The following is a 23,812-nucleotide window of genomic DNA, read 5'->3' as shown; positions in this document are numbered from 1 at the left end:
TTAAAAAATTTACCTTTAACAGAGATGAATCAGATCAAGAAGATCTTAGGGCCTGTTTGGTTACATGAGTCTGGAGATTTCAAATATCTAGAAATTTCAAATTTATAGATTTCAAATTTATGGAGTTATAATTTATAAAATTAGATGTTTGGTTGTGGAATGAAATCTGTGGATTCATCCTAAAAAACTATTTGATCGACGTGATTTTTGTGAATTTTGCAAATGTATAGCTTTTTTGAAATCTCTGGATTTCATCCCTCACCCATAAATCTACAGATTCACGTTTTTAGTGTAAAAAGGTGAATCTATAGATTTCATGAATCTAGAGATTTTTACAACCAAACGGGTATAATTCTCAGATTCATGAATCCAGAGATTTGAAATCTCTGGATTCATGTAACCAAACAGGCCCTTAAACAACTTTTAATCTTTAGTTCCACAATAAATCTCTTCAATTTAGATAAATGAATTTATCAATACAAGGTTTAAAAATATTTTAATCAAGGATTAGAACTGAAAAATTAGGTTGGTTCTTACAATTTGAAATCTGGGAAGAAAATCCTCTTGGAGATGTCAAGTCATCCAAAAATCTTAAAATATGATTGAGAGAAAGATGGAAGAACGTTTAACAACAACTCCAAACTCAGTTTTGGTGATTAATCCCATAAAAAACAACCTTCAGCTATGTTGTTCTTCATGCCTAATCTTCCCTTCTCCTCATCTCGCGATTTCCCTCTTTCTCTAATCATCCTCTTCATTTCTTCTTCTTCCTCTCTATGTTCCCTTAGTTATGAAATTACTCTATAACCCTTTTTTTTTTTTTTTTTTTTTTTTGAGTGGTTGGTTCCATGTCAAACCAAAACCAACACCAACTAGTCATTCTCCTTTCGACTAACCCAAGTTCTAAACCAACCCAGAGTACACTATTAAATCACCCGAAATCATAAAAATAATTAATTAACTAGAATTTTATTTTTTTTATTTTCAGAATTTTAATTTAATCCCTTACCTCTTGTAGCCTACAACATCTTGGTCTGACCACTCACAATGAAACCTATTCATAACATAGGAACACTTTTTATCAAAATAACGATAAACATGATCCCCTGGACTCATGAGGTGCTAGCACCTTAAACTTTATTAATATTGAATTTATAACATTATGGTTATTAATTAGTGGTTATTTTCCATGTTTTTGCTTTGCTAAGCATGACATGCATGCCCAAAGAAAAAAACTATCGGTTTCAGATACCTTTATTTTCTCCCTCTTTTTAAGTGATTTGTGGGTCTAGCTAGGTCATCTCTGCAATGGGGGAGAATAACATATAGGTGACGCCCAAATGGGACCACTAGGATTCCCATCCCTTATTATTTTTTTAATATTTATAGATGAGATCCACCAATATTATGTGGTTAAAAACCTAGGAAAGCAGGCTCAAATTGTCTGCAAAGCCTAGGAGAGCGGCCATGCATGTATCAGCCAACCACCAATGATTGTCACATGTATTCGTGTATAATTTCTAACCTTGGTTTATGCATAGTTTGTTTGATTGATGAGTCAAACGTAATGATTGAACCGGTTTAAAAGTATCTAATCCAAGGGTTGAAAATTTACAAGGGACACGTAGCATTCATTAATGATAGCTGGTTGATGTATGACAATTTGAATGCCGGGATTTGTTTGTTGAAAAAAAGCATTTCTTTTATGAGCAAAGAAAACAATGATCACCAACCTCATAAAAGATGAACGCATGTGGTTGCTAGATGCAGGTTGGCTTGTCCATTAATGATAATATTAAACCTGAATATTGTAGGCTGTTAAAGGAATGCCTCTTAATTATTAGCTGGAATGGGTTGCCAAAATTAGAATCGAAGTTCAGTTATTTTGGATACAAGGCTGGCAGCCAAGGTTTAAAGTATCAGTATCGAGTATCGAACCAGTCAGGTGATTTTAAGAGACGTATCGTCCTGTATCGAGTATTTTATCGCTCTGACTAATGTATTTAGTGTAATTTAGTGTAGAAAGGTATCGAGATGTATTGTATCGTTGGGTCAAATATCGATACGTATCAACTTGTAATAATTATATGATATCATGGGATACTTTAAATCTTGCTGGCAGCTACAGAAATGGAATCTAGAAAGGCATTTCATTTAGAATATTGTCGAACTCATTACATGTAAAAGCAGGAAACAGCCCTAGGTAGATGGGCGGACGATATCCTTGGGTCAAGAGGATTTGAATTTCAGGTAAATTAACATCACATCCTTAAAAGTTAAAATACTGAGAAACGGATTTTACTTGGCAGCAGTGCCTACGTGGCACTGCTCCAAGCAGCGAACAGTCAAGATGAAAAGTTGGGCATTTGATTAAATCGTCATCCTTGATTTTACCCATGTGCAAAAAAATGGATTTTAAGTGAGAACAGACTCGGTTCGGTTCGCATGGTTCACAACAAATCATTACAAAACCAAAATTCTATTTGAAAATAAAAAATAAAAAAGAGTCTTCTTCTTCCTACGGACTGGTGACCTTAGAATCTGACAGTGAAGTCTACAGGAGATTTTGATTGTTGAAGGTGGGAAGAAGTGCAAGTATGCGTAGAAGCTCGAGGGGCGCGGTGCGTCGGACATTGAAGGATTCTTGGATGAATTGGCCACCGAATCGAAGGCCTTTCACGTCAGAACTGGGCTTGAAAGATGGATCTGATGAGGATTTGCTCTCTTTCTTCTTCTTCTTTGCTTCTCCTTCTCTCCCATTCGTAGCCTTTGGTTTTTGCAGTTCTGTTCTGTAGCTTCTGGTAGTGGAACTTGAAACGGGCCATCTCACATCCAGTTAAACCCCTAATTAGCTTCCGATTGACTTCTCCAAGGGAAATTTCCGGCGGCCAAATTTGATCGACACCAGATTTCATGCTCTGTGATTGGAAGACGAACAAAATCACTTTGGATTTTTTGGTGCCCAATTCTAATGAGAGAGTATGCCATGCGTGGTGAAAATGGCAGGTAGATACGCTGTGGTCGATTGGAAGGGCAAGGAAATGTTACTATTATGATGGGTCTTCTGTTGTTGGTGATGGGTTTTCTGCTGCTATTCTGTAGCTGCTGGTAGTGGTGGCAGTAGGCCAGTAGCTGAGCCCAATGAAGGAGAGAAGATCTCTGTTTTTTTTGTTTGATTGGAAGAACAAAACCAATCAAGTTCTCTGTCTCTCTGTGCATTAAAGAGATAAGAACACCAATCTGTTGTTTTTGTGTAAAATGTTTTTCCTCACCATTTCAATGACAATAGAATGTAGACTACTGATATCAATCAAACTCCTCCATTTTTCCCTTTAAAGCCTCAAAGTTAGGAAGTAACAGTAGAAGGTACTACTATAAAATTTACAAAGATTGGTTAGATTGGTTAGATTGGTTTTGAGATCACAACATATTCTACCCCTCTTCGGAGGCAAGCGTGCAAATCGTGGCTGTGGCACCGATCCTGCTCCATCACCACTGCCACCGCCGGTGGTGGTGCTCTTCACTGGAACGATTTCAACGATCTGGGTGTCGGCTGCTTCCATTACGATGGGAATGAATGTGAATGGAGAAGGGAAGGGAAGGTTGGCTTGTCTCAAGTTCTAGCCAACCCTATTGGCTAGTTTTCTGAGATTTCATGTAGAAACTTCACCGTCAGGTTCTAAGGTCACCACTCACCAATCAATAGGAAGAAGAAGACTTTTGTTATTTTTTATTTTCAAATAGAATCTTGGTTTTGTAATGGTTTGTTGTGAACCGTGCGAACCAAACCGAGTCTGTTCTAATTAAAAATCTTTTTTTTCACGGTAAAATCAACCATGACGATTTAATCAAATGCTCAAACTTTTCATCTTGACTGCTCGTGCTTGGAGCAGTGCCACGTAGGCACTGCTGCCAATGAAAATCCCTGAGAAATGCAACTATTAATTGCACAGCATTATTGGATGAAGTCGTCGAACTCATCTCATTCACCATCTCTCTCTCTTCGATTTTCCTGTTATAAAAACAAACCCATTTCTCTCTTCCATTTTCCTGTTATAGAAACATACCCCTTTCAAAACCAGGCCATATCCATCAAAATTCAAAACCATCACCATCTCCTTTTCTTTATTGTTTGCAGAAGAACGTCGATCGACATCTCCACTACTGCTGCTTCCTATTTCTCCCTAGTTCCTTCTATATTATCAGCCATTCTTTTAATCGTGGGGGCATCCGTGGCAGCAACTTCACTCTTTATATACTCACATGTGTCACGCGTTTTCGTTTCAAGTCATTCCCCAGAACGAGTAAGTGCAATCACTGAATCACCAGCAGGTAATAGAGTTGACATGGGAGGAGGACGAGGAGGACGAGGAGGAGGAGCAGAAGCACAGAGGATCGTTCAGAGTCAGAGTGGGTATCTGGATTATGTGAAGTTGGGTTATCAATACATGATGACCTATTTCTTCACACTCTCCCTTGGTATTCTCATGTTCGTGGTCGCGGTCGAGCTTTGGCAGCTCATGAGCCCTGAAGATATTCTTCAGCTGTGGGGTTGGCTGCAACTTCGTTACAACTTGGTTAGAATGATGAGTGCATGTTTGGGCTTCGTGGTCTTTGGGGTAACCGTATATATCATCATGAACTGCCCAAGACCCGTCTACCTCGTAGACTATGCTTGCTACCGTCCCCCATCTCATCTCAAAGTACCCTTCAACAAGTTCATGGAGCAGTCGAAACTTAATAGTGAATTCCTGGACTCATCTCTGGAGTTTCAGCACAGAATTCTTGAGAGATCTGGGCTGGGAGAGGAAACTTATTTCCCGGAAGCGTTGGTCAATAGCAGTCCTCCAAGCCCGTCCATGGCTGCTGCTCGTGAGGAGGCCGAGCAAGTCATGTTTGGCTCTCTGGACATTCTCTTTAATAACACCAATGTCAACCCAAAGGATATAGGGATCCTTGTAGTGAACTGCAGCCTCTTCAACCCAATCCCATCGCTTTCTTCTGTGATAGTAAACAAGTACAAGCTGAGGGAAAATATCAAAAGCTTCAATCTCGGTGGCATGGGGTGCAGTGCAGAACTGATAGCACTCGACCTCACCAAGGACTTCCTCCAAGTCCACAAGAACACCTACGCCATAATCGTTAGCACTGAGAACACCACCCAGAACTGGTATAAGGGAAACCAGAAGTCCATGTTGATCGCTAATTGCATCTTCCGTATGGGCTGTTCTGCGGTCCTGTTATCCAACAAGTCCAGTGACCGGCGAAAGGCCAAGTACAAGTTGCTGCATGTGGTGAGGACCCATCGTGGGGCAGACGATTCCGCGTTCCGCTGCGTTTACCAAATGCAAGACGTTGCAGGGAATTACGGCATTAAGTTGGCTAAGGATCTTGTAGCCATCGCCGGAAGGGCACTCGAGGCCAATGTCAAGTCTCTGGGTCCGTTGGTTCTTCCCATCAGCGAACAACTCCTCTACCTCTTCAATTTGGTAGCGAAGAAATTGTTGAATGCGAAAGTGAAGCCTTATGTACCAGACTTCAAGTTGGCATTCAACCACTTCTGCATTCATGCTGGAGGGAGAGGAGTAATAGATGCGATCGAGAGGAACCTAAGATTGCTGCCTGAAGATGTGGAGGCTTCAAAGATGACGCTTCACCGATTTGGGAATACTTCATCTACCTCTGTATGGTACGAACTGGCTTACACGGAGGCCAAGGGAAGGGTTCGAAAGGGCAATCGCGTTTGGCAGATCGCCTTTGGGAGTGGCTTCAAGTGTAACAGTGCGGTATGGGAAGCCCTCAGGCATGTAAAACACCCTTCTCCAAACAATCCCTGGGAAGATTGTATCCATGAATACCCCATGGATAATATTGGGATAAGATAAAATCAACATGCATGCTTTCTTAAGCCTTAAAATGAAGAAAATAAACTACTATAATAATAATAATGAGAAGAATAAGAGAATGGGAGTCTTGTGTACTCTAAGGATGTGTACTTCCATATGGTCTCATGATATGTAATCTTCCTTCTGAAAGAAAAGTTATATGTGATCCTCATTAGTTGTCACAAAAATGCATAAATTCCTGTTTTATCACCATATATACAAATGAATGAGAAGATAACGTTTTATATTTGTGTTAATTAGTTATATTTTTTAATAAGGGCTTCCAACTGCACTACAATGTTGTAACGTATGTTACTTTAGATAAAAATTATAAGTTGTGTACATCTAGATCTCTAATATCAATAAGTGGCAGTGTAACAAGAGAAAATGATACTTGGAAAATTCAAACCTGATAGATAAGATTAGAACTAACCCTTATCTAGATGTAAAATATTTAACAACTAAATTGCCTTGACACGCCAAGAGTCCATTGAGAAGCACTCGGGCAAATGTAAGCAAGGACGGAGAGGGGGTAATTAAAAGCACAAATTGTAACCATATTTGTATTTTACACCATGGCAAGGTCTGTAATTTGTATGTCATGTAATTAGATAGCAGCCATAGTGTCGAGCCCTCTCCTATCTCTAGTGACTCGTCAGCTCTTTTAAACCTAACATGTCCTAAATTATTACTATTATTTTTTTTTTCCATACGCGTCCCAAATTGAATGAACAATAGGATTTTGGTTTTTTATAAAAAAAAAAAAAAAAGAAGGAAAAATTAATGAAATTAAGGACATACATAAACAAATATTTTTCAGTTAGTGAGATTGAGATCATTGAACCAGAAGGAAGAGTGGGGATTGTAAAGAAAAAGAGCCAAGATGCATGCTGAATAGCTTGCTACAAAGAAAAAGAATTAACACGAAACCAATAAAGTTCAATGTTACAATGACACACACCAATAACACTATGCATCAATTTAGATTGAAATATCAATCTAATTAATCAACAGATACAACATATGGAGTTGAAATCCTCTACTTTGGTACAACTTGTCTCACATGATGGTTCATCACTAAGATGGGCTCACATATGTGGTAGAAGGGTGTGAAAGCAACACAGTCTTCTACCTATACAAAGGCAAAGGATTCAGACTAGCTCCAAAGTGTGGAGGTCACCACATGAATACATGGAGACAAGATGAATTGGGAACTTATATTATAACAAAGGATTGTGTTACCTTCACACTTGTCCTTGGACATTTTAGATTGGGTCAATTTTTGAACATATTAAAAAAAAAAATCATTTAGGTTAAGTTTTGCAAATAGAGTGTAAGCTAATGGGTACTTGAGTCTTTTAACATATAAGGATATTATGGTTATATTTTAAAATATATTTGAATCTAGGACTTTTCTATAATTTTTGGACTAAAAGGGGAGTCCAGAGTTTCATGGCAGGTGGGAGTATGTATATAAAAATTTTAAATTAAAAAATATATAATAAGAGCAAATTGGTTATAAGAGTGATAATTTGTCCTTAAATTGACTTTTTCTATAAAACAGGGAAGACATGTAAAGTCTCAATTTTTTTTTACTAAAAATGACATAGACCAAACTTCAAGGGGTCCAGATGAAAATTACTCTAATAATAATAATAATAATAATAATAATAATAATAATAATAATAATAATAATAATAAAATTAGAATGCGAGGAAAAATGTTCACACATGAATCAATGCAATAAGTGTTGGTAGGTTAGAGCATGCATGCATGCATGAAGGATTGCTTTCTTTGTGATTAAACTGCCCTTTCCATACGTATGATTCATCTCTATATATGCTGGAGATCAGCAATGGCATTTCTGAACTAGGAAGAAGATTAAAAAAAATTTACAAGTGTAGTAATCATAACCTTGTTGCTGCTAACAGCTATGGAGAAGTCTGACCGTTCCTCTTTTACCAAAGAAGACTACGAGCAAGAATCGGTTCGACAAGAGATTTTAACGTTGAATGCATTGAAGCCTATTGACATAGAGGAGTTTAAAGAGAGGGTAAAGAAGGAAAAATCTAAGTTATTAGCAAAATTGAATGAGGAGACGGAGAAAATACAAAAAGAGGAAGATGATGTAAAATCACCAAAATCTGGCAAAGAAGAAAAGAAGAACAAAGACAAAATTTGACCTGCTCCTCTTCCTATTGATTTAAGCTAGATATATATTACTTTAACTAAATAAGCTTTGTTGATTAAGCATAGGTTGCATTAGATAGTTAGGCTTATATAAATAAACGCACTCTAAGAATAATGGGTTTGAGATGTAACAAGTGGTAATTAACACCTTCAACTTCGTTAATTAATATTGGGTATATAATACTATGGTTTTCAATATTGGGTCATCTTCTATGTTTATGCTTTGCTAACAGCGACATTTTTACATAAACACCAATGATTTCTGATATCCCTTGTTCTTTCTTCTTTTGTAGTGTTTTTGTTTGTTAAGAGATACTATTTTTTTTTTGTTACAGAACGGGGTCTTAAAAATGGGATAAAGTTCATGTTGTCTTTCTTAAGTAACTTAAATTATGTCTAACGCACAACTTAACAGTTTACGATAGTGCATCTTTAACTTCCAATATGAAATGACCAGACCCTATCAATGTTAAATTATTAAATTAACTTTGTATCCCATCCTAAACCCAAGCCTTAGGTGGGTGATGAGAGTCTCCCTTGTTAGGTTTTTTATTAAAATCTATATTATCTATATATTAAGTTTTAAAATTAACTTTTGCATTTCTTTTATTTAATTATTTTGTTTGTGTGTGGGACCCATGAGGAAAGGGTGGTAATGAGGCACCATGTGTAAAGGAGGCCTTTCATGACCTTGGTTGTGAGGCTCTTCGGGACATTGGTCATGGGTCTTAATGGTCTTGATCATGGTGGTGTGGTGGGGTTACTTGAAGGGTGGAATTTACTTCAATTTTAACTCTTGACCATCAATTCTCATTTCAACTTCATGACCATTCATGGTCATTACCATGAGTGGGGTTGAGGTTTTTGAATGGATTAAATCCAACTCACTGCCTTAAGAATCCTAAAGGGTGTAAGGTGAGGTTTGGGCCTATATAAACCCAACATTTCCTTGCATATAGGGTGTAATTGAGACACTTCTCACTCTTGCATAATTTGAGTTACAAAGTTAATATCTTTTTTGAGTTGTCTAAGCGTTGTGCTCTAGTTTTTAGCTCTTTGAAGGGACTAGAAGAACTACCTTATCTTCTAGTTGGAGGTTGTTTTATCTTGGAGGTGGTGGTGTGAAGAACCCTTGGTAGTAGGGTGCATCAATTACCTTAAAGACATCACTCAAGGTGTGACTCAACCTCATTGATCGGTTTGTTCGGTTGCAACTTCAAGCTCTCCGGATTATCTAAAGATCTTCATCTCTCAATTGTATTGCATTTTCATTTTGTATGTTTGAAGAATTTGTAATACAATTACCCCAACATCCCTTCACCTATGTTCTTCCTACGCCTTGCCAGAACTTGCCCGCCACCGCCCCCCTCTTACCTTGCCAGAAATGGCCCACCACCGATGAATAGAATTCTTCACCCATTGGAGCCCCCAGACTTTCTCTTATTCAAGCTCCTGATCTACAAAATATTTACTTCTATTTATAAAACTCAATTTGTTACCTTTTTTAAAAGTTCTAAATCAAGTAAGTTTACTTTGTTCAATTAATCTAGTCTTACTATTTTAGTTTCATGGCTTCCTTTAAAAGAAAATAATAAAAAATAATAAAATAAAACCCTAATATGTACTTATTCAAAACTCATGACTATGAAGATAAATCATAATCATATGAAAGGAAAGATGGTTGCCGCCCAAATTTTCTAGCACCTTCATTACCGTTGACTAATTTCCTTCTTCTCTCATTCTTCTTTTTTTTTAATCAGCACTTGTGGCTAAAGCCATTTAAACCACCAAGGAATCTATATGCCTTGCAACCCACATTACAAAGATGCAATCAAGACTTGGCAATGCCACTCAGGAATTTTCACTAACACTCGAGGTGTAGCTTAATGCATTTCAAATCTAGAAATAAGTTGCATATAAACACAAAAAATACAAATATACTTCTTCCATAGCAAAATACTAATTTTCTTACATCAAATTAAACTCTAATTTTTGAATGTTAAAAAGTTCACTCTTAATAAGGGATGGATTAGATCAAGAAAGTCTTAAACAACTTCTAATCTTTAGTCCCACAATACATTTCTTCAATTTAGATAAATGAATTTATCAATACAAGGTTTAAAAATATTGTAATCAAGGATTAGAACCGAAAAATTAGGTTGGTTCTTACCATTTGAAATCCTGGAAGAAAAAAAAAGAAAAAAAAACCTCAAGTCATCCAAAAATCTTAAAATATATTGAGAGGAAGGTGGAAGAACAATTAACAACTCCAAACTCAGTTTTGGTGATTAATCCCATAAAAAATAACCTTCAGCTATGTTGTTCTTCATGCCTAATCTTCCCTTCTCCTCATCTCGCGATTTCCCCTCTTTCTCTAATCATCCTCTTCATTTCTTCTTCTTCTTTATGTTCTTTAGTTATGAAATTACTATATAACCCGATTTTTTTTAGGGGTTGGTTCGATCTCAAACCAAAACCAACACCAACTAGTCATTGTCCTTTAGGCTAACCCAAGTTCTAAACCAACCCAAAGTACACTATTAAATCACCCGAAATCATAAAAATAATTAATTAACTAGAATTTTATTTTTTTAATTTCAGAATTTTAATTTAATCCCTTACCTCTTGTAGCCTACAACATCTTGATCCGTTACCACTCACAATGAGACCTATTCATAACATAAGAACAATTTTTATTACAATAACGATAAACATGATCCCCTGGACTCATGAGGTGCTAGCACCTTAAACTTTATAAATATTGGATTTATAACATTATGGTTATTAAATAGTGGTTATTTTCCATGTTTTTGCTTTGTTAAACATGACATGCCCAAAGAAAAAACCATCGGTTTCAGATACCCTTATTTTCTCCCCTTTTGGAAGTGATTTGTGGGTCTAGGTCACCTCTGCAATGGAGGAGAATAATGGGTGAGGCCCAAATGGGACCACTAGGATTCCCACCTCTAATTATATTTTAATATTTATAGTTGAGTCCCACTAATATTATGTGGTTAAAAAACTAGGAAATTAAGCAGGCTCAAATTGTCTGCAAAGCCTAAGAGAGCGGCCATCTATCAGCCAACCACCAATGATTGTCACATGTATTCGTGTATAATTCCTAACCTTAGTTTATGCATAGTTTGTTTGGCTGATGTATACCATTCTTTTGGGTGCTCCAGACAATTTGAACGTCGCGGGATTTGTTTGTTGAAAAAAAAAGCATTTCTTTTATGAGCAAAGAAAACAATCACCAACCTCATAAAAGATGATCGCGTGTGGTTGCTAAATTCAGCTCGGCTTGTCCATTAAACTTGAATGTAGGCCCTTAAAGGAACGCCTCTTAGTTATTAGCTGGAATGGGTTGCCAAAATTAAAACTGAACCTCGAATATTTTGGTTGGCAGTATCAATATCGGGTATCGAGTATCGATTCTATCAGGTGATTTTAAGAGATGTATCGCCTTGTATCGAGTATTGTATCGCTCTGACTAATGTATTTTAGTGTAATTTAGTGAAGAAAGGTATCGAGATATATCGTATCGATTGGGTCAAATATATATATTAAGTCGGTATTGCATTTCATCATTAACCTAACTTTAATTACAGGTAAATTAATATCACATCCTTAAAAGTTAAAACGCTGAGAAATGCGACTATTAATTGCGCAGCATTATTGGATGAAGTCAGTCGAACTCACCTCTTTCTCTTCCATTTTCCTGTTATAAAAACAAACCCATTTCTCTCTTCCATTCTCCTGTTATAGAAACAAATTAACCCCTTTCAAACCAGGCCATATCCTTCAATATTCAAAACAATCACCATCTCCTCTTCTTTATTGTTTGCAGAAGAACGTCGACTTCTCCACCACTGCTGCTTCCTATTTCTCCCTAGTTCCTTCTATATTATCAGCCATTCTTTTAATCGTGGGAGCATCCGTGACAGCAACTTCACTCTTTAAATACTCACATGTGTCACGCATTTTCGTTTCAAGTCATTCCCCAGAACTGAGTAAGTGCAATCACCAGCAGGTAATAGAGTTGACATGGGAGGAGGAGGAGGAGCAGAAGCACAGAGGATCGTTCAGAGTCAGATTGGGTATCTGGATTACGTGAAGTTGGGTTATCAATACATGATGACCCATTTCTTCACACTCTCCCTTGGTATTCTCATGTTCGTGGTCGCGGTCGAGCTTTGGCAGCTCATGAGCCCTGAAGATATTCTTCAGCTGTGGGGTTGGCTGCAACTTCGTTACCATTTGGTTACCATGAGTGCATGTTTGGGCTTCGTGGTCTTTGGGGTAACCGTATATATCATGAACTGCCCAAGACCTATCTACCTCGTAGACTTTGCTTGCTACCGTCCCCCATCTCATCTCAAAATAACCTTCAACAAGTTCATGGAGCAGTCGAAACTTAATAGTGAATTCCTGGACTCATCTCTGGAGTTTCAGCACAGAATTCTTGAGAGATCTGGGCTGGGAGAGGAAACTTATTTCCCGGAAGCGTTGGTCAATAGCAGTCCTCCAAGCCCGTCCATGGCTGCTGCTCGTGAGGAGGCCGAGCAAGTCATGTTTGGCTCTCTGGACATTCTCTTTAATAACACCAATGTCAACCCAAAGGATATAGGGATCCTTGTAGTGAACTGCAGCCTATTCAACCCACTCCCATCGCTTTCTTCTGTGATAGTAAACAAGTACAAGTTGAGGGAAAATATCAAAAGCTTCAATCTCGGTGGCATGGGGTGCAGTGCAGAACTGATAGCACTCGACCTCACCAAGGACTTACTCCAAGTCCACAAGAACACCTACGCCATAATCGTTAGCACTGAGAACACCACCCAGAACTGGTATAAGGGAAACCAGAAGTCCATGTTGATCCCTAATTGCATCTTCCGTATGGGCTGTTCTGCGGTCCTGTTATCCAACAAGTCCAGTGACCGGCGAAAGGCCAAGTACAAGTTGCTGCATGTGGTGAGGACCCATCGTGGCGCAGACGATGCTGCGTTCCGCTGCGTTTACCAAATGCAAGACGTTGCAGGGAATTACGGCCTGACGTTGTCTAAGGATCTTGTAGCCATCGCCGGAAGGGCACTCGAGGCCAATATCAAGTCTCTGGGTCCGTTGGTTCTTCCCATCAGCGAACAACTCCTCTACCTCTTCAATTTGGTAGCGAAGAAATTGTTGAATGCGAAAGTGAAGCCTTATGTACCAGACTTCAAGTTGGCATTCAACCACTTCTGCATTCATGCTGGAGGGAGAGGAGTAATAGATGCGATGGAGAAGAACCTAAGATTGCTGCCTGAAGATGTGGAGGCTTCAAAGATGACGCTTCACCGATTTGGGAATACGTCATCTTCCTCTGTATGGTACGAACTGGCTTACACGGAGGCCAAGGGAAGGGTTCGAAAGGGCAATCGAGTTTGGCAGATCGCCCTTGGAGGTGGCTTCAAGTGTAATAGTGCAGTATGGGAAGCCCTCAGGCATGTAAAACACCCTTCTCCAAACAATCCCTGGGATGATTGTATCCATAAATACCCCATCGATATATTGGCATAAGATACCGATGGGGTATTTATGGATACAATCATCCCAGGGATTGTCTGGAGAAGGGTGTGTTACATTCCTGAGGGCTTCCCATACCGCACTGTTACACTTGAAGCCACCTCCAAAAGCGATCAACATGCTTGCTTAAGCCTTAAAATGAAGAAAATAAACTACTATTATAATAATAATAATAATAATAATAATAATAAGATAATAATAAGGGAATGGGAGTCTTGTGGATCCTTGTGTACTCTAATATTTTGCATGCAAGATGTGAACCTCCATATATGGTGTCATGATATGTAATCTTCCTTATGAAAGAAAAATTATATGTGATGTTCATTAGTTGTCACAAAAATGCATAAATTCCTTTTTTATCACTTTATACATGGTACAAAATTCGGTCGAAATGTGCGAAATTTCGATCAAAATTTCTCGAAACTCATGAGGACCGAAAAAAAATTCTCAATTTCGTCGAAACTTGTCAAAATTTTGTCGAAACTTTATTCAACCCAGTTGGACCAGCTGGTTCATGAGAAAAAAAATTCCCAAATTTCATAGGAAACTTGAGAAATTTCGTGGAAACTTGAGACTTTTTCCTATAATTGTTATAGCTTTCTCAAATTTTCAATTTTTTTGTTTATTTCATGTTTTCCCAAATACCACAACAAATACCCCCTACATCAGGACTTCCCTATCCAAAGTGTGTATTCCCTCAGGCTGGTTATTTTAAGTATGTTGATGACCAGACTCATAAAGTTATAGTTGTTGATTACCTTGATAACCATAGGTATAAAATGTCATGGGATGTTTATGTTCGTTGGTTGGAGGAGAGGATATTACAGGTATAGTACTACTCAGCTCACATGATGAATCCACTATTGGCACTCTTCTTATCACTAAGTTCTATTTTATTTTTATTGTCAACTATTTTGAAGTTATAAATTATATATTGAATGTTATGTGCTTAAATAGTTAAGTTTAAAATGTACTGTCAGACAACTCTACATTAATGTAATGTACATCGAATGATATATCTACATTGATTTTTTTAGCTAAAATACAACTAATGTGTTATTTATACTTTAATTAGTTTAAATACAGAATCTCGCCCCAAAATACTCTCTAAAACCTATTGAAACTTGTACGCAAAGGATTCAGACTAGCTCCAACGTGTGGAAGACCTAGAGGTCACCACATAAACGCATGGAGACAATATGAACTGGGATCTTATATTCACACAGAGGATTATGTTACCTTCACACTTGTCCATTGCATATATATATATATATATATTGTACAAATGAGCTTTATTAAGCTGTGGGAGATAGAGATATTTATATGCCTCAGCAATACTCAAACCCCACTATCTCGTTACAAAGAGGTGTTGGTTTCACCACTAGAACGGATTCACATCCTCTGGCAATTCCTTTTCCGTAATTCCCTGCAATTCTTCTTTAGGATTTTGCCACGTGGCATTAAGTGATCTAACAATCACCCGTTAAAACTAAATTTGATTTTCCTCTCTCCTCTCTAAGTGAAATTCCAAAAAAACCCTGCGTTTTTTTCATCTCTCACTCTCTCTCTTGTTCCCGGCTCTCTCCTCTCTTGAAGAAATTCTGCTCACAGCTCTCTCCTCTCTCTTCTAAGAATTTCGGAAAAATCCCTAGTTTAAACCTCTATAGGCTCTGCGATTTTCTCTCCTATAGGCTATCTCCTCTCTCTTCATAATATTCAGAGAGATCTCTGGGATTGCAGTGATCATCTCACTCTGTCTTCACAAACCCTGCGTTTTTACGTAATGGTTTGATAGGGCAGCCAAAGGAATTGAATGAAATTGAACGGTTATTAATGGTGAAATAAGGCTTTCGATGTTTTGTTGAAAAGGAAAATTCAGAAAGGGATTTACGTATTGGGGAACTAGAGGATTAGAAGAAGAATTTTGAACCTCTAGGGAGTTTTCTCTCTCTCACAGAGAAAAGAAGCAACGAAATAGTTTGTTGATAAGAAAGCTAAGTGCATGGCCTTATCCCTCATTGTCTCCAGATGCAAGAGAATTTGTCTTAAAACTACCTTTCTAAGTTTCAGTCTCAGCTTATTAAAAACCCCAGATGATCAAGTAGGTAGGGACTCGCATGGTTCTGTGGCTTTGGGCATTAATTATCTTGGATGCAGACTTGCACTCTGGAAACATAAAAATGAATGCTGACCCAAACTCTGCTTTTGCATTAATACTGAATTTGAAACCCTGCTGCTATTGATTCTGAAGTTTAAAAAGTTGAAATTTAAGCTACAGCTTGAATGTTGAAGATGTTCTTGAGAGGAAAAAAGGAGTAGAAATCAGGATTGCAATATGATCATAGAAGACAGATGAGATGATCACTGCAATTCCAAAGATCTCTTAGATTTTTGTGAAGAGAGAGGAGACAGCCTGTGGGAGAGAAAATTGCAGAGCCTATAGAGATTTAATCTTGGGATCTTTCTGAAATTCTTAGAAGAGAGAGGAGAGAGCTCTGACCAGAATTTCTTCAAGAGAGAGGAGAGAGCTGTGAACAGGAAAGATAGTGAGAGAGAGGAGACAGCCTACAGGAGAGAAAATCGCAAAGCCTATAGAGGTTTAATCCTGGGATTTTCTGAAATTCTTAGAAGAGAGAGGAGAGAGCATTGAGCAGAATTCCTTCAAGAGAGAGGAGAGACCCGTGAACAGGAAAGAGAGTGAGAGAGAGAAGAGAGACCCGTGAACAGGAGAGAGAGTGAGAGACGAAAAAAAACGCAGGGTTTTTTGGGAATTTCACCGAGAGAGGAGAGAGGAAAATCAAATTTAGTTTTAACTGGTGATTGTTGGATCCTTTAATGCCATGTGGCAAAATCTTAAAGAGGAATTGCAGGGAATTACAAGAAAATGAATTGCAAAGGATGTAGATCCCACTAGAACGGATTCACATCCTCTGTAATTCCTTTCCCTACAATTCCCTGTAATTCCCTCATAGGATTGTGCCATGTGGAATTTAAGTAATCCAAAGGTTATCCAATTTAAGCTAAATTTGAATATTATTTAAACTCTAGTTTGTTGGATAACCTTTGGATTACTTAAATTCCACGTGGCATAATCCTATGAGGGAATTACAGGGAATTGTAGGGAAATGAATTACAGAGGATTTGAATCCCACTAGAACAGCTATGTGTTGGCTCCATTGCACATTTTAGATATAGATCAATTCATAAATATAAAATAAATAAATAAATAAATCATAAAAGGGTAATTTTCATCTGGACCCCCTGAGGATTGGTTCAAGTCACTTTTAGTCCAATTTAAGTTTTCTTTTGCATATGGCTCCCCTGTGGTATCAAGAAATGATTAAATAATGACAAGCTTAACAGAATCTGTTAGTTTAATAATTTGTGACGAAAATACCCTTCTCTATTAAATTATTAAACTAACAGATTCGGTTAGGGCCTGTTTGGTTAAGCGAATCCAGAGATTTTCACCTGTTTGGTTGTGTGAATCCCTAGATTCATGAAATCTAGAGATTCACATTTTTACACTAAAAACGTGAATCTGTAGATTTATGGGTATGAGGTGAAATCCAGAGATTTCACCCATACTATCAAAGTGTTAAAAATTTGAACCATAATTCAATAAATATTTTTTTAAGATAAATCTAGAAATTTCATTTCAAGAATTCAAACTAACCAAACAGTTAATTTTACGAACCATGACTCTAGAGATTTGAAGTCTGTAGATTTGAAATCTCTAAATTTTTGAAATCTACAGACTCAAGTAACCAAACAGGCCCTTAAGCTTGTCTTTATTTAATATTTTTTGAAACCACAGGGGAGCCATATGCGAAAGAAAACCTAAATTAGACTAAAAGTGACTTGGACCAAACCTTAAGTTCAGATGAAAATTACCCATCTTAAAATGCTCACACGCCCATTCGGGCCATTCCAATGGGCTCGGATGAGATTGACGCCGGTCACACCATTAAACAAGGGAACGAAGGGCACAGACGGAATTCTACAATAGCAAGAGGAAAGCTGAAAAGGTCCGAAAGGAGAAGTGGAAAACGGAAAACCTAAGGCGATATTCGTCTTCTCTCTTACCCGCGCGTTTGAGCCCTATCCGTTTTCTCTGATATCATGGCGCGAAGACCTCGCAACTCATCTTCTCCGGATTCGCACATTAGCCGGCGGCGCTTATTTGACCTGTAACTCTTCTTCTCCCTACTTCGCCCAACCTCTGCATCTCGTCTTCTACACTTCACCGTCGGCAATCATTTGCTTCACAGTTGGGGAACCTGTTCAACTTCCTTGCGATAATCTCAATGGTAACGCATTCTTTTGTTTATATATATATATAGCATTCATTTCAGTTCCCATTGAATCCAGCAAATTTTTTGAAATCATGAAAGAGAAAGTAGCCAATTATACAAAATGAGAAGATTGAATATGCTTACAAGCGGAAGTAATATCCACCAAGGTAGTGATTGAATAGTTTCCTTGAGCTCTCTCGCTCCCCTTCGAATTTTAGCTTCCTGATGCTTAAGCTTTTTATTATTGTCCAGATCATTAGTCTCTCGATTCCTACTGGGCTTCTGTTGCAGGAAGGATTGAGGCCTTGAAGGACAAAGGAGGGTATGGGGAGAGAGAAGACACATTGCCTAGCTGTAATCTCTACTTAATTATCCAATTTGCAGGAATGGTGCGTCCTGACTTCTCGATGTTTGATTAAACTGCGTTTACTACTTTAACTGAATAGGAGACTCACAGTTCATCCACCTATCTCATACAATTAAATTATAAATATTTTTGCTGATGACTTTTTGAGAGTAAATCCCAAATGTTACTATGATTCTGGACACTTCCTTCTTCTGCCCTTGTTTACCCTGAAGAAAAACCCATCACCTTGATTCTATACAGTTACTGTAATGCTTGTGATTTGATTTTTAGAAAAGCTATTTTGATGCCAAGCTTCTCTGTGTTGCAAAACCTCCATGTGACTAATCTCTTAACTTCAATTGTAACTATTTTTACATTATTAGACCCCTGTGTCTACTAAAGCATTTGTTTCTTACGGTCATTGTTTGGAGCTTGTAATTTGATATAAATATCAGAAATGTTCTGTTAATATGACGTTTTATACATGTTTACAATTTATTTTCCAGGTCTGATGTACAATGTTTGTTGGTATCAAGTTACTCAAATAATCCAGAAATAGAAAAACCCGGTTGAGACTCAGAACTGTTTTTTTGAACCAATAATGATATGACAATAGACCACAATAGAGTTGTGGGCCTTAATAAAGTCTTTAACACTCGTACTATTACCTAGATATCGTAACTGGAGTTGCTAAATCACCTTTCTAGCGGTGGAAATTTTGATGATGCTGTAGAGATATCTCATATGCCTACTGGTGTGGAGAAACTGTCTATTGTTTGTTTGGATATGTGGACTTCTGTTGAATCTTGAAAATGCATTAATGCTAAAAGGTGAGTCTCCCGTGCATGTTGTGCACATAACTAGTAAGTCAAACTGTTCACCGTTGGAGTCTTGGGTCTTATATGCTATGGCATGTTATGGACTTAGAGGGACTAAGGTCCTGGGTTTGATTCTTGCTGGCCTTTTGCATCTCCATTTTATTTGTTGATCTCTGTTGTTTTTTTTATTTTAATAATATATATTTTGAACATGGGGATCATCTTCTTATTCTGAATTATGCTTCTCATCCATTTTTCAGGTTGGTTCTGCTTGACAGCCCTATGTGACGTTTTATGTTGGGTTCTGGATAATGAATATGACTGCCTTTTTTTTTTTTTTTTTTCTGGTATAAAATTGGCTTAACCTGACATTCTTACAAGGAGGGACCTTCATGGGGAATGAAGTTTCACAGAATCAGTTTCCAACCAAAACTTCTTCATCATTGTCCCTACCCAGTGTTTAAAATCTCTGTTCCATTGACTAATCTTTCTCATGCCACCAAATCCATTCAAAGTTATGCTAATTTTGGTGGAGAAAAAACTAGAGCAATCCTTAACTTAATTAAGAAGGGTAACTTCATTCCCACATCAGACACTTACTCCAAGCTCCTGTCAGAATGCAGTGCAACCAAGTCTCTCGATCAAGGAATGCAGCTTCATGCCCGCATCACCAAATCTGGATTTTCAGAAGATATAACCCTTTGCAATCATCTGATCAATCTCTACTCAAAATGTCAGATCTTTTGTTACGCACGCAATTTGATCGACGAAATTGTGGAGCCAGATTTGGTTTCTTGGTCTGCCCTTATATCTGGATATGCCCAGAGTGGGCTTGGTACAGAAGCACTTGCTGCTTTTCGGGTGATGCATCTATCTGGTGTTAAGTGTAATGAATTCACATTTCCAAGTGTTCTTAAAGCATGCTCAATCAAGAAGAATTTGGAGGTTGGCAAGCAAATTCATGCGATTGTTGTCATCACTGGCTTTGAGACTGATGTGTTTGTTGCAAATACTCTGGTTGTTATGTATGCCAAGTGTGGTGAATTCTTTGATTCACAGAGACTGTTCGGTGAGATTCCTAAAAGGAATGTTGTTTCTTGGAATGCTGTGTTCTCTAGTTACATACAACATGGTCACTTTAAGGAAGCAGTTCATCTATTTCACGAAATGCTATCTGGAGGAACAAAGCCAGATGAATTTAGTTTGTCAAGTATCTTAAATGCTTGCACAGGTTCAGGAGATTATATCCAAGGAAGAAGAATCCATGGATATTTGATAAGGCTTGGATATGATTCAGATCCCTTCTCGGCCAATGCACTTGTTGATATGTATGCAAAATTAGGCGATTTTAATTCTGCAATTGCTGTTTTTGAGGAGATACCTCGACCAGATAATGTTTCTTGGAATGCAATTATTGCGGGTTGTGTTCTTCATGAATATTATGATTGGGCTGTGGATTTGATGGTGCAGATGAAAGCTTCAGGAACTTTTCCAAACATGTTTGCTCTGTCAAGTATTCTCAAAGCTTGTGCTGGAATGGAGATGAAAGAGTTGGGTAGGCAGGTCCACAGTGATTTAATCAAACTGAATATTCAGTCTGACTTGTTTCTGAGTGTTGGCCTAATTGATATGTATTCAAAGATCAATCTCATGGAAGAAGCTAGACTGGTGTTCAATTCAATGCTGGAGAACGATATAATTTCATGGAATGCCATTATATCGGGATATTCACTAAATGAAGCTGATGAAGAAGCGATCTCTCTCTTCATTGACATGTTATCTGAAGGACTTAGTTTTAATCATACCACTTTATCTGCTATTCTTAAATCCACTGCTAGTTTGCAAGCCATTAGTGTGAGCAAACAAGTTCACGCACTAGTTATAAAGTCAGGATTTGAACATGATGATTATGTTATAAACAGCCTTATTGATTCATATGGAAAATGTAGCCACATAGAAGAAGCAGCAAGAATCTTTAAGGAATACCCCTTTGGAGATGTTGTGACTTTCACGTCTATGATCACAGCTTATGCTCAGTATGGGCAAGGTGAGGAAGCTCTGAAGCTCTTCCTGGAAATGCTTGATATGGAGCTCAAGCCAGATCCATTTATTTGTAGTGGCCTTCTCAATGCCTGTGCAAATCTTTCTGCCTATGAACAAGGGAAACAAATACATGTTCACATCTTAAAGAATGGATTCTTGTCAGATGTATTTGCAGGGAATGCCCTGGTTAATATGTATGCCAAGTGTGGAAGTATAGAAGATGCGGACCATGCTTTCCTAGAAATACCAGAAAGGGGGATAGTTTCATGGTCTGCAATAATCGGAGGACTTGCCCACCATGGGCATGGAAGGAAGGCCTTGCAATTGTTCAATCAAATGCTAAAAGAGGGTGTCCTTCCAAACCACATAACTTTGGTTAGTGTGCTTTGCGCTTGTAATCATGCAGGTCTGGTAGCTGAGGCCAAATATTACTTTACATCTATGGAAGAGCTCTTTGGAATCAAACCAACGCAAGAACACTACGCGTGCATGATTGATATCCTTGGCCGTGCAGGCAGACTAAATGAAGCAGTGGAGCTTGTAAGCAATATGCCTTTTGAAGCTAATGCTTCGGTGTGGGGAGCACTCCTTGGTGCCTCTAGAGTTCACGGGGATCTTGAACTTGGCAGACAGGCTGCTGAGAGGCTTTTTGCTCTTGAACCACAGAAATCTGGAACTCATATTCTTCTTGCAAACATGTATGCATCAGCAGGCATGTGGGACACTGTTGCCGAGGTTAGGAGGCTAATGAAAACCAACAAGATTAAGAAGGAACCTGGAATAAGTTGGATTGAGGTAAAAGACAAAGTGCATGCCTTTATTGTTGGGGATAGGAGTCATTCAAGGACTGAAGAAATATATGCAAAACTTGAAGAGTTGAGTGATTTTATGACAAAAGCTGGATATGTACCTATGGTAGAAGTTGACCTTCATGATGTCAATCGAAGTGAGAAAGAGTTACTTCTTTTCCACCACAGTGAGAGGCTTGCAGTGGCTTTTGGCTTGATTGCTACACCTGCTGGAGTTCCTATTAGGGTGAAAAAGAATCTTAGAATTTGTGTGGATTGCCACACTGCATTAAAGTACATCTGTAAGATTGTTTCAAGGGAGATTATTGTAAGAGACATCAACCGTTTTCACCACTTCAGAGATGGAAATTGCTCTTGTGGGGATTATTGGTGATGCTTAAGAGGGACATTTTCTCTTAGGTTTGCAGTCTGACTCTGAATGTGAATTACCAGTAACCTCTTTGTTCCTCGTGTTTTTGTAATAGAGAAAGTAAGTATATCACCTCCCACTACTTGACATTACTACCATTGCTCCCATGTTTGCTTTTCTATTTTGAGCAACAATAAATCACATAACCCCCAGTTGTAGTGCTTCGTTATACCTCAACTCCTGATTAGTTTCGGGAATAATTGAGTTTGGATCATGAGGGCCTGTTATCAAATGAATGTGAAGACAAATAAAAGAAGCATGGAAGAATTTATTGTTTATAGGAAGTAATATCAAGAAGCATCCAACCTGAGCAGATAAAAATTAGTTAACTTCAAAATTTGGTTGCTAGAACATCTTACAATCTTCAATTCTTCCATTATCTATCGGCGTGCTGGTTGTTCAAGGGTAACTCTCTTCCTCTCTCTCCATTGTGAATCCATTCTCCTTCAGCATAGTCTGTAATTTGTACTTGTAATCACAGTTCCTATGGTTGGCTTTCCTGGTACTGGCATTGCCGAGATCTTTGTTGTTGATAGCTTTCCTCTACCACGGGTAAGACCATGGACAAGCTTGTGTTTTATGGTTTAGATGCAATGAATTCTGGTGCTTAGTGTGTGCTTTCTCTCAGATTTCAGTTCATTATTGCAGAGGATTCGACCTGCAAGGTCTATGCAGCATAGTTTTCCATTGGCAGGCCAAGAGATCCCCCCCTCCTCTCTCTCACTCGCTTCCTTTCACTATGAGGTATTTTCGATCTCCTTTGCTCTTCTCTTCTCTTCTCTGGTCATCTCTGCTGTCCAACTTCTCTCTATATGTCCTCCATCTGGGCTTCCCGATTTCCTTTCCATCTCTATCATTATTTATTTTGCCGCTTAGTTCTGTGCTTTGTTTTTTATTTGCAGCCTTATTTGAGAGTCTAGTGTGTGGTTTTTAATTTTTTTTGTGCCATGCTGATTTTTTCAATTATAAATTAACTTTGAGATGCAGGTATGCAGTTTCGTTTTGAATTTTGTTCTCTCCATTTTTTTTACAACCACTCTTTAATTATTGATGAATTTGCACTTCAACAAAGAATTTGTTAAGAGAAATCGTTGAGGCCTAGATCATTATTGAGATTCCAAGACCAGATTCTTGGCAGAGGTTGCTACACAGAAGGATTATTTTTTACCTGAACTTTGTATGTTTGCCTCCCCCCCCCCCCCCCCCCCCCCCCCCTCCTCTCTCATAGTTTGCTGTTCAATCCTGGTTGTCTGCTTCTTACGAGTAAATGTTATGATGTACTGCCAAAAAAGAGAGAGTAAATGTTACTATATTATGCTGCACATTGTATATTACTTTTTCTTGCTCCCCCTTTTGAACTTTCCGATGTCTGGAGTGTGCATTCAGTAGGGATTATAGGCTGATGCACAAAGGAACAAGGCCTCCTCCAAATTCTAACTGATGTGGATGAATGCA

The 23,812-nt window shown here is 38.1% G+C and overlaps 3 pseudogenes across 1 annotated transcript; all 3 read left to right on the top strand.

Annotated features, from left to right (window-relative positions):
- Positions 1–4,066: 4,066 nt before the first annotated feature.
- On the top strand, positions 4,067–6,065 carry LOC149026664 (3-ketoacyl-CoA synthase 4 pseudogene; annotated as a pseudogene).
- A 5,782-nt stretch (positions 6,066–11,847) lies between these two features.
- Positions 11,848–13,631, top strand: LOC149026663 (3-ketoacyl-CoA synthase 4 pseudogene; annotated as a pseudogene).
- A 4,026-nt stretch (positions 13,632–17,657) lies between these two features.
- LOC149026662 (pentatricopeptide repeat-containing protein At3g12770 pseudogene) lies at positions 17,658–23,530 on the top strand (annotated as a pseudogene). The gene is made up of 3 exons (XR_016173403.1): positions 17,658–17,947; positions 18,185–18,321; positions 19,357–23,530. The product of XR_016173403.1 is annotated as a pentatricopeptide repeat-containing protein At3g12770 pseudogene (transcript).
- Positions 23,531–23,812: the final 282 nt, after the last annotated feature.

Source organism: Hakea prostrata, chromosome 1 (assembly GCF_041222555.1).
Source record: "Hakea prostrata isolate BN-2017 chromosome 1, UWA_Hpros_2, whole genome shotgun sequence".
Lineage (NCBI taxonomy): Eukaryota > Viridiplantae > Streptophyta > Magnoliopsida > Proteales > Proteaceae > Hakea > Hakea prostrata.
This window is presented reverse-complemented; position numbering and strand designations above follow the sequence as displayed.